This window comes from Pinus tabuliformis, chromosome 2_2 (assembly GCF_031772625.1).
Source record: "Pinus tabuliformis cultivar Carrire ecotype Pingquan chromosome 2_2, CPIR1, whole genome shotgun sequence".
Lineage (NCBI taxonomy): Eukaryota > Viridiplantae > Streptophyta > Pinopsida > Pinales > Pinaceae > Pinus > Pinus tabuliformis.
In genome coordinates, this window is record NC_142300.1 from 296033238 (window position 1) to 296045907 (window position 12670).

The following is a 12670-nucleotide window of genomic DNA, read 5'->3' on the forward strand; positions in this document are numbered from 1 at the left end:
AGGGTAAAGTGTCTGATACCCCGAAACAGGATCCCCCCAAATCATCTGCAGATGATGCCTCCAAACGAAAGTCGAAATATACTTGCCTCATTTGTGAGGAAGACCATTATACCAAGGATTGTCCCCGCGTGCTGAAGTTAGTCGTTTATTGAAAGGGACTTCGACTGTTTTGAAAGAAACATTTCCATCTCAGTAGACTTAGTTGGTAGACCAACCAAAATCCTCTGCCTCCTCTGGTTCTCAAGTTTTCAAAGATGCCGGGTTCATTGCCCATCTCTGTTGCTACTCGATTGAAGGATTATCAAACCCCTCCCAAGCAGATGGTGGAGAAGGAAGCCACTGATGTACCTTCTACTTCTACTCCACCTAGTACTAGTCCGCTCCATATTGACTGACCTAATAATGAATCTGTTCTCCGACCACCTCCCGAAGGTGTGCTTCATAAATCATCCTATAATCCAAACACTAGAGCTGCACAACATTACAGTATAGTCGAAGATCTAGCTCAAGCACCTTCAGCGATGTCTGCTTTGGAAGTCCTCCAGACATGTCCAACACAATGACAATAATTTTTATCTGTTATAGGAGTTATTGATCCTACTGATTCTAGTTTGATTACTTTCGATCTTGAAAACCATGTTCCTCGTCTTCCTCATCATATTACTTTTCTGATTCAAGTTATTATAAAGGGAAAGACGATCCATCGGACTGTCATTGATGAAGGTGCTTCCACCTCCATCATGTTGGAAAGCCATTGGATCTCCACCCTTTAACCAGTGCCCGAACACCTTGGAGGCCTTTGATAGCATAGGCTCCTGTCCGTATGGTATTCTCACAAATTTGCCTATCACTTTGGAAGGAAAGACTGTTGAGCTAGAAGTGGAATTTGTAGACGCAAATCTTAATTACAACCTTCTTCTGGGTGAAGTTGGACCCATGCCATGTTTTGTGTGGTTTCCTCTTTGTTCCATGTCCTCCGTTTTCCTCATGAAGGAAAAATAGTCACCGTCGACCAATTGTCTTTTTTCTCTTCCGGTGCTTCGAATGACAACGTTCCATATGTGGGAAATACTGACATTCTGTATGAGAGTGTGGGTGCAGGTATTTTTAAAATTCTAATTTAATGGGAAATTTTCTCTCCCACCTCCAAATGTCTCCTCAATCAATATGATCTCTGTCTCTACAGATCCTTGGATTATTCCTTTTCTGGATTAGCGTGATTCTAATGGTGATTCTGTAGGTCCCTATAATACTAGTGTATTCCCTTATTATTATTGTCATTGTACCCCTTATTGTTATTGTTGTGCCCATGTTGTCCCCATATTGTTCTTATTTAGAAGCCCACTATTGTTATTGTTGTGCACTTACATTATTATTGTTATATCGGCTCTGATTATATTGTGACCCCTTAGACTCCTATATATAGAAAGGAGGTATTGTCATTAGTATAATCCAATAATTTTTCATTTTTTTAATGTAAAGGAGGTTTCCCCCTCGAAGAGGCTACATTTTAAGTTGTTGATCTATCTCTTTCTTCTATTTTGTGAGCTGGTTGCATAACAATTGGTATCAGAGCTTTGGATTCTAGGGTTTCACTGCTTCAAACAGGTCATCATGGAATTTTCGCTATAACGTTTTTTCTATGAAGCTTCAGAAGCTGAAATTAAAACCCATTTGAGACAAAATCGTGATGAACTGCATGACCAAATTTAAGATCTTGTCTAGCTATATTTTCGGAGATATGAACTAAGGAAGTTAAGGTTTTTGCAGGCTCCTGAATTGGATCTCAAATAGGTCACCTTGGGAAAATCGTCATAACTTTCTCTTTGAGCATCTGATTCAAATCTAGTAAAAAGCAATAGAAATAAGATGGACTTCAGTTTGTTGGGAATTGGTTTCAGAACCTACGGTCGAAATAGTGACACATGTCACGTCATACAAGTTCTCTCTACTGAACGAGTCTATAATTAGGTCATCGCGGGAGATTGGGCATAACTCTTTATTAGGGAATCCAATTGCGATCAGACTTGCGGGGTGGGAAAGAAGACTCGAAGTGATATCGAAGGCCGAAATTTTAGAACTTGGAGATCCGAAATTACAAAGTTATAGGCATTTCAAGATCGAGCTCATACAAAAAAAAATGTAGTTTCTTTTTTAAATTTGCATAAGCCTTGTTTGAGAAAGTAGTTTGAAGTGATTCAAAGGGCATTGTGAAGCAAATTATTATTCATTGATGACTTGAGGAAAGAAAATGGAAACACCTAGTAACCAACTTGAAATCTCTACTATGACACATGAAGAAGAGGAAGAAATGTAACATGATATATCAAAATTACGAGACCAAGTGCAACAAATTTTGCTCTCACAAAAAGTAAGTGAAGCTAAGAAGGATGGTTTAAAAAATGGAATGGAAGCTAAGATGGATGGCATGGAAGCTAAGATGGATGGTATGGAAGCAAAAATTAAAGGCAACATGGAAGATTTGAAGATAGATTTGACAAAGTTGCTACAAGAAATGCTTACTAATAGCGAAAGGGTAGTAAAGGAAATTTGTGATGAGAACAAAATAATGTTAGTCATGATTTCATAGACTCTAACATTGGATTGAAGACCCACCATGTTCCAAAGATCGATATGAGGAAGTTTGATGGCAAGGATCCCGTAACATGGATATTACAGATGGAGCAATATTTCAATATCCATAATGTGCAAAGCACACAAAAGGTACGCATTGCAACTTTATATTTGGAACCCAATCAGTTTGTATGGTATTGATGGCTTTGCTCTTGTAAACAATTTTCACTTGGGAAATTTTTATGGAAGAACTGATAGCACATTATGAGGATACAAAAAGCAACACCTTTTTTAGCCAATTGATAAATCTCAAACAAAAGGGTTCAATGGTGGAGCACATTGAGGACTTCCAATAATTGAATATAAGGGTAAGATATATTACAGAGGAGCATAGGATTGATGTGTTCATAGGGACTTTAAAGGATAACATCCAACATGAGGTTCGCCTTTGGGAACCTGATTCATTGGAGAAGGCATTCATGTTGGCAAGAAAAATTATGGCAACAAGGAAGCCTACCACTCACAAATATAAAGATGGAAGTGTTGTTGTCCCTAACCTTCCACAACCTACAAGGTTGACACCACAACAATTGGAAGAAAAAAGAGAAAAATTGATTTGTTATAGTTGTGATAGAAAATACACTAAAGGTCATAAGTGTGCTAAGAAGAAATAATTTTATATAGATTGTGAAGAGGAGGAAGAAAATGAACAAGAAACATCAAAAGAAGAGGATACACACCAAGAAAAACCCTAGAGAAAGAAGAAATTAATATGACCATATCTTGTAATGCATTTGCCAGAATTACCACTCCTCAAACTATCAAGATAACAGGACATATCAAGAAGAAAAAGGTAATAATGTTGATTGATTTGGGAAGCATCCATAATTTTATTCATTGTAAGATAGCCAAGGAATTGAATTGCTTCCTATATCCAGAACCAAAGTGTCAAGTGATGGTTGCAAATGGAGGAACCATAAATTGCTCTAGAAAGTGCCATAATATCAAGCTATCCATGGGAGAATATGTGTTGAATAGTCCAATGCTTTCCATTCCAATGGGTGGTGCTGATGTTGTACTAGGAGCAATGGTTACAATCTTTGGGTACGATAAATTTTAATTTTCAAGAACTTTTCTTGAAATTTGTTTCAGAAAGAAAGGAAGTTGAATTAAGGGGTATCACAGGGAAACCAAGAAATATAATCATCTCTAACGGCATGATAAAGCTTCTAAATAAAGAACAACGAGGCGTAATTGCACAATTATGTTCGCTAGAGGTTCCCACATTGGAATCATCTATTTCTCCAGGTCTCCAAAAAGTCTTGGACACTCATTCTAGGGTATTTGAGACTCCCAAAGGCATCCCACCTATTCATGATCATGATCATGATATTCATTTGATTCCATGAAGTGTTCCTCCAAACATTAAGCCTTACAAATATCACTATTCCCAAAAGAGTGAAATTGAACATATGGTTACAGAAATGCTAGAGGCTGGTATAATTCAACATAGTCAAAGTTCTTTCTCTGCTCCAGTAGTATTGGTGCACAAGAAGGTTGGATCATGGCGCATGTGTTTGGATTATAGGGAGATCAACAAGCTCACTATTAAAGATAAATTCCCCATTCCTGTCATTGATGAATTGCATGGAGCAATTTACTTCACCAAGTTATACCTTCATTCAGGATATCATCAAATTAGAATGAAGATTGAAGACATTCCGAAAACAACATTTAGAACTCATGAGGGTCATTATGAATTTTTGGTCATGCCTTTTGGCCTTACCAATGCACCTTCTACATTTCAAGGTTTGATGAATTCCATTTTCAAACCCTTCCTTAGAAAATTTGTGTGATGATAGACTAATCTACAACAAGTCTTGGAAGGATCACGTTCAACATGTTGACAGAGTGCTCAAACTATTGGAGGAGAAACAATTATATGCAAAAACCTCCAAATGTTTCTTTGGAGTACAAGAGGTGGAATATTTGGGTCATATTGTATCTCATGAAGGTGTTAAGGTAGATCCTAGCAAAATTAAAGCCATTAAGGAATGGAAAATCCCCACATCCATAAAGCATCTGTGAGGATTTCTCGGGTTGACAGGGTATTATCACAAGTTTGTTAAGAATTATGGGAGAATAGCGGCACCTCTAACAACATTACTGAAGAAAGATGCATTTTCTTGGACTCCAGAAGCAACGAAGGCCTTTAAACATCTTAAAGAGGTAGCTACGCCAGACTTCACAAAAACCTTTATTATGGAATGTGATGCCTCAGTTAATGGAACTGGTGCTGTTTTAATGCAAGAAGAAAGACCCATTGCTTTCGAAAGTCGTCCAATCAAAGGAAAATATTTACACAAAGCTATTTATGAGAAGGAAATGTTGGCAATACTACATGCACTTAAGAAATGACGAGATTACCTTATGGGAAGACACTTCAAGGTAAAAACAGATCATGATAGTCTTAAATAATTTTTAGAACAAACATTATCTTCAGAAGAGCAGCAAAAATGGGTCACAAAGATGTTGGGTTATGACTTTGAAATCATTTACAAAAAAGGGAAGAATTTTTTTGTTGTAGATGCACTCTCAAGAAAGGATGAGGATGTGGAAGCATTGCTTTGTGCCATTTCTATTATCTAATTAGATTGGATAAACAAAGCAAGGGATGAATGGAAGAATGACGAAGAAGTGTGGGCACTCATTCAAAAGTTGCAGCAAGATCCCAGTACATCTGATACATTTAGCTGGAAAAATGATTTGTTATGGTACAAATATTGCTTATACCTCTGTAAGAATTCCCAACTCAAACAAAAGATTCTTAGGGAATTGCACACATCTCCCTTAGGAGGGCATTCAAGATTTTTAAAAACTTACCACATGGTTAAGAAGGAATTTTTTTGGGATGGCCTTAAATCTGATATTCAAATGTTTGTGGCTGAATGTTTGGTTGGCTAACAAAATAAAGTTGAGGAAATTAATACCCCAGGTCTATTACAACCTTTATCCATTCCAAGTCAACGTTGGGAGGAGGTTTCAATGGATTTTATCACAGGTTTACCCAAGTCCGAAGGAATGAGTATCATCATGGTGGTAGTTGATAGACTTACCAATTATGCACACTTTTGTGCATTATCTCATCAATTTAAAGCTAGTATAGCTACTACTACATTTATGGAAACAATTCAAAAGCTACGTGGAAACCCAAAGATTATTGTAAGTGATAGAGATCCTATTTTCACTGGAAATTTTTGGACAAAATTATTTTCTTGTCTGGGTACTCAGTTAGCTCATAGCTCATCTTATCATCCTCAATCTGATGAGAAAATTGAGATAGTGAACAAATGTTTGGAAGGATATCTTTGTTGCTTTGTATCTGATAAACAGACACAATGGGCCAAATGGTTGCCTCTCGTTGAATGGTGGTATAACACTTCCTTCCATACTGCAGAAAAAATGACCCCATTTATGGCGCTTTATGGATATCATCCACCGTCCATCACACCATATTTAAGTGAAAATTCTAAGGTTCAAGCAGTGGAAGATCACATCGAGCATCAACAAAAAGTTCTCTAACTCTTAAAGGATAACCTCTCTTTGGTGCAGAATAGAATGAAACAACAGGAAAATCAACATCGCAGCGAAATAAGTTTTGATGTAGGTGACTAGGTATTTCTATGACTACAACCATACAAAAAAATTTCCCTCAAGCAAGCTAAGAAGGATAATAAATTATGACCAAAGTATTATGGTCCGTACAAGGTGTTGCAAAAGATTGGTACTATGACATACAAATTGGAACTTCCTGCATCTTCCCGAGTGCACCCAGTTTTCCATGTTTCATGCTTAAAGAAGGTTATAGGTGACAAGCTCCCAGTTCAAACAATATTGCCAGAGCTTGACAAGGAAGGAAAAATCATATTGGAACCTGAAGCAGTCACAGAAACAAGAACTCGATAGCTGCGAAATCGATCAATTTCAGAGTATCTCATCAAGTGGAAGAACTTACCCGCTGAAGATTCTACATGGGAGGATGAAAATTTTATACTGAAGCATCAAGAACTACTCAAGCGATCAGGACAACATTTTTTTGAAGGAGAGGGGCATGTTAGGTCCATATAATACTAGTGTATTCCCTTATTATTATTGTCATTGTACCCATTATTGTTATTGTTGTGCCCTTACATTATTATTGTTATGTCGACTCTGATTATATTGTGACCCCTTAGACTCCTATATATAGAAAGGAGGTCTTGTCATTTCTATCTTCCAAGAATTGTTCATTTGTGTAATTTAAAGGAGGTTTCCCCCCCAAAGAGGCTACATTTTAAGTCATTGATCTATCTCTTTCTTCTATTTTATGAGATGGTTGCATAACAGATTCCATGCCGCTAAGTCCGTTGGAACATGCTTACCATGAAATTGTTTCGGCGTCAGTGGCTGCTTTAGAATGTCATGTTATTTTCAGTATGGACCTAGATACTTATGAGAAATCTCCTTGAATTGGTTCTTGGGATTCCCCACATCCTTTGGACGAGACATTCCCCACCGATGAGAGTATTGTTGAGGTTATGTCTCTTGACAAAATCTCTTGGAATAATATTCATCATCGTTCTTCATTTCTTCCAAGCCTAAGTGAAATTCTATTGTTTCTTGAACCCTTCGTTTCTCATAACCCGATGCATCCACTTCAAACGCCTATTTTGGTGCACGAAGTTTTGTTTGAAGGTAATATGAGAAATATTACTGCAACCTTGCATGTTGACATTTCAGTTCACCCTGAAATTGTCCAAATCTTTCAACTGGGGGCACCTTTTCCTCATCACGAGATTCAATTTTTCTTTCCTACTTTCGTGAGATTTTTCCACCAAGTCTCTACCGTTTTCCCATTATTGCAATGGGGTTCTCATCTTATGACTCGTAACCCTCACTCGCCCGGGGGGCATGGAGGCATATCCTTTTATGAGTTTTACTCTATTTTTTGGCCGAGTCGATGCTTACACGTCATGCCAACGGTGAAACTTTAGTTTTGTTCTCTGTTGATCGAATACGAAGTCTGAACATGGGCTCCATTTGAACTTTTTATGCGTGGTTACCCATGTAAATTGATTTTTTTACATTAGTGTGTGGATTCATTGGTGTGTGCTTTTGATTTTTTGGTGTGATTGTTTGCTTTGCAGACGTGTGTTTTCTGCTTACCTTGTGTTCCACTCGGTTTGCAGATGTCGTCAAATAATTATGTTGGTTAAGCTGATGGTGCTTGTCGTAGCACATGGAACTTGTCTTCCGTAGCTTGGGTACTCTTTGCCCCTGATAGCGAGTTGGTCGATTTACAAGGTATTTGCTTGGGACAGACAAGTAATAATATTGTTGAATACAGTGTAGTCATTAAACTGTTGTCAGAAATAGTTGCTCTTGGAATTATAAATTTAGTTGTTAAATAAGACTCACAACTCGTTGTGTTACAATTAAATAATCATTATTCAGTAAGAAATCCACAAATTCTGCATATGTATCTACATGTTCGATTACTGGAAAGAAATTTTGATTTTATCAAATATGAACACATTCCACGTAACTTGAATACATTAATGAATGCATTAGCAAATTATGTTCTTGATAGACATTTGCGTAATTTGTAAAACTGATCATATCACCATGACACATGAACACATAAGTAGAAAATAAAACATGCATATATATATATATATATATATATATATATATATATATATATATATATATATCGCATCTGTTAGATTTTTTCATCAAAATCTCAAAAAATAAAGTGTTCCGAGACACATGGCTTTCAAAAGCCTACAACAGTGCAAAAAACAACTAGAAAGGCTATGCGCCTGCATGATGCTCACGATAACACGAGACTTCCCTAATCACTCGGCCTAATATCTGATGTAGTCTCACAGACACTCCGATGGTATGCCTCTGGTATCGCTGTGGCACATCGTCTATAGTCGCATATTCTGGAATCCCACGAGTGATCACTTCCAGATTGTGTTCCATCTCCACCATCGTGCTACGCGTCGTGCTATTGGTGAAATGCCAGGAGGCCTTTTTGGTCCAACATCTGCACATTCATCACAAGTTAAATCTCAGATACACTTTCACAAAAAAATTATAAAACTTGAAAAATCCAAAAACAAGTTTTACCTGCATCAGTCCACTGTTCACCCGGTGGCAGAGGTAGATTTGGATCCCATCTGAAATTTGTGCCTGCATAGGCATATTCATCCACAATGATCAGTTGGCAACACAACCAAATAAAAAGATGTGGAGGAAAATGCATCTGCTAACCCCCTCCTCCTCGAGGCATGAATTCACTCCATCTGAAGAATCTCAAATCTTGTGGAGTAGGATCTGGTACCTCTGTCCACTGATACCAACATAGGGGCACGAGCTACAGAAAGAAAGTAACCAGAATCGAACTGAAGCTAAACTATTTCAAGTTTCCTCGCCTACCTTTGGTCAATTTCCTCTTCACATTGACCAGTAAGCCCCCACACCAGTTGAATACTATTGGAGTAAGGCATTCTACTGCACACTGGAATTGAGATTTCGAAGTCTCATGTAAAGCCTGCATCCTAGGTACGAGAGCTATGGTGTATAGGATTGTTCTCAAGGGAAGATTTTTTACTGTCGTTATCTTCACCTTCCCACGCATTGTCATCCCGACACTTGGGCAATGTCTCCTAATTAGGGCACTAGTGCTCTCACCTCCAGGATGAGATCCAAAGAGTTGAACTCTTTCCCCTCTTCTAGACAATCCAGTAATGAAGTAAATGTTTGTCTCTTCCAGTTCAAGCTCCTGGTCTCTAATAATGAAGATTTCTTGATTAATATCCCATAAACTGATCAAGTAGTGCAATATCTCATTTTGGGCTTGAGTCTTGTAGTTCTAAACAATTTTAGCAGCCCACAGTTCCTCAAAGCATTCACACATCTTGGATCTTGGGCTTCTTAGTGGTCTTCTGCCTCATGGCCTCTTTCCTTCCATTCAAGGACCACGTCGTCAAAAATCTCCTGCAAAATAATCATTAAACATCAAGTAGATGCTTTTCCACGGATTAAGACTCATAGATTTTGCCCTAAAAGGAATATTTTTCCCTAAAAAATTCACCTCGCAGTCATCGCATATGTTTTTATTAAACCTGCGATGTCATCGCAAGGGCCTTTCAGCTTAGGGGCAACCATCGCAGGTCCAATGAGAAAACCCGCGATGATCGCCCACGCTGTTAAAAATTAAAATCCTTCCCTTTGGCAAGAAAAAATTCGATGAAAACGCACACAAATACAATGAAATACAAGAGAAAAGGCAAGGCTCTTACTTGCAGCTGACGGTTCGAGAAATGATGCCTAGATCTCCCACATTATTCGGTTGAAAAATCGAAGAAAATGGGGTAAAATTCCACTCTCAAACTTACTCGAGTGAAATGGTAAAAATGTTTTTACTTGTAGTCTATTTATAAGTTTTAAATTCATTTTTGCCCATATTTTATTAATCTTTTATTATTTTCCTATATATCAATGATATGTGGTTATCTTTGTGCAGTTACAGGTACTTTTGGTGGATATAGTGATTATTCTTGACTGATTCAATGAGTTTTATTTTATCTCTTTTTCGGACTCGTTAAAAACAAACGAAAAAGGAACCCCCCTGGAGTCATCTTTAAGCTCTTTTCTGACTCTCGAAACATGAAAAGATTGTCGAGTACTTGTCTTTTTGAACTCGTTAAATTAAATGAATTGACGTCATCTCAGTATACGTTTACCCCTTTTTCGGGCTGAGGTTGACTATTTACGAAAAAGGTACACCTTGGTCGACATGATCAAGAGGTTCTCTCGAATATTGTTTTCTACCTTTTTGGGTTCGAGGGAAAAATTACGAAAAGGGACATGATGGAGTTTTCTTTTTCGTCTCTTTTTCAAACTCTCTAAATATGAAAAAGATACTGATTTATTCTTCTTTCGGACTCGTTAAAATTTTTACGATGAAAGACTCGTCACCATGATGAGACCGAGTTTCTCCTTCCTAGGATTTGTAAAACTTACTAGGATGGATTCATTCGAAGAATGAACTTATATGACAAGCATATGCTATCCCCTTCAAGCTTGTGATTAAAAATAATTAGGGTACTTGCTAGAAATAGTGGGGAAAAATGAAAATGAAACATCCTTTGTATAGGCAACATGTCTTTCTTGAACATGAAACTCATATGTTTCTCGTGTCGGGTTTGGGATATCCTCACTTAGTCACTTGTCCTTCTGGGTTTGGGTAATCCATTTTGCCTCTCATTTGATTATTCCACTTCGTCATTATGACCCTTGGTCCTATGTTGAGTCAAATGCTACCACACTTCGGAGTCGTGTCGCCGAGATGTTCAAGAGAAGTCTTATCTGCAGTCTATTACCTATACATTGTCTGACCCTTTGCTACAGTCTTGGATCCTATTCATTTCATTCCAGTTTATTCCTTGTTTCGTGTCGATGATGGGGGAATCATCATGGCCCTGCCTTGATGAGTCACTTCCTGTTGACTTCAACTCATTATCCAGGAAGATGACTTAGAGACTCCCTTTTAGTACCTTAGAGCTTGCATGCCTTAATGGAAAGTTCTTCGCATTCGACGACAGGTTTTCATCATTGACCTTTGATCGGGTGATTCCACGAGTGTTCGACTTCAACTTCATTTTCACATTCACGGATTGTACTATCGTACCTTGAGAACCATTGTCATTACTGGTGGTTTCTCTCATGCATGTTAACAATCCACATCATTGGCTGGTAATCAGATGGTTTTCTACCATGTTCGACTTCGACACATTCATTCGCATGTTAGAAATCGTACTTTGATCGTGTTGGGATGGAGCGCAAGACCCTAAGTCTTGTCTGATATGACTTAGACTGCGTGGAGTTATGTATTGTTCATGAATGTACACATGTTTCTGCTATACGGATGGTTGTGACCATACCGTGGGCCTTTACATTTATGGTGAACCTTCTATCTTGGATGGTTGCATCCATACCTTGGATCTTAGATTTAAAGATGATCCTTTTCATCTGGATGGCTGTGCTCATACCATGGATTTTTTCGCATAGTCCATATTATTTGGATGACTGCGCCCATACCGTGGATTCATGTTTTGATATCAGATATGGATATGTATATGCATCCTTGATTTGCAGGTCTCCTGACAATGTTTGTTCTCGTCCTTGCAAAATCTCGTAAAGCATTTTAACCATCACTCCTTATTATGCCTTCATGCTTTAGGGGGCATCTGTTACACAATATTTTGTCACACCTCCTGCACTTCCCCGTGACATACCCCGAAAAACCTGAAACATGACCATCATGCAGTGTACTCATCCAGATATACAAATCAGATCCTCCCTAAAATATTAATTCGAAAATGCCTTGAGGTTCCTGTTATAGACATATTTGGGCACTGCAACCCCAAACTCATATGTCCATAAACTAAGGACTCCTCAAGCCCCTAAAAGTGTTGCTTCATACCCTAAAGGATCATGGTCAGCGGATTACATCATTCCCCAGAAGTTCCACCTAAAAAACTACTTAGAACTGGCCAAAACTGGACCATACAGGTTGCTCCATGGACAAGGTACGATGCATACTAACTGCCTAACTGGCTAGGTGTGATGTATACTGAAATGGCCTTCTGTGGGGTGTGATGAGCGAGAATAGACAAATGGCAGAGACAATTTGCAAGGTGGATGATCATGGAATCTTCCAGAAACTTCTCCTATGACACTTGCCTCTTTGAATTCACTAAGGGATGAGTAAGAGATCATGAAATCTCCAAGTGGAACCAAGAACTATCAGTGGAATGACACTAATCAAAAACCCAAAGATGACTCACACCCTTGCAAGACATCTATATATGGATCCCTCATCTGAGAGATCTAGAGGCTGGAATTTTGTATTTTGTAAGGAAGTGTTGTTGGTTTGGTGAGAAGAGACATTGCATTGTTGGGTGATTTGGTTGTTCATGAGGTGAAGAGGGCTTCTACAACTGGGAGGATGATGCTGGATTAGACAGCTGGGTTGTAATCCTCT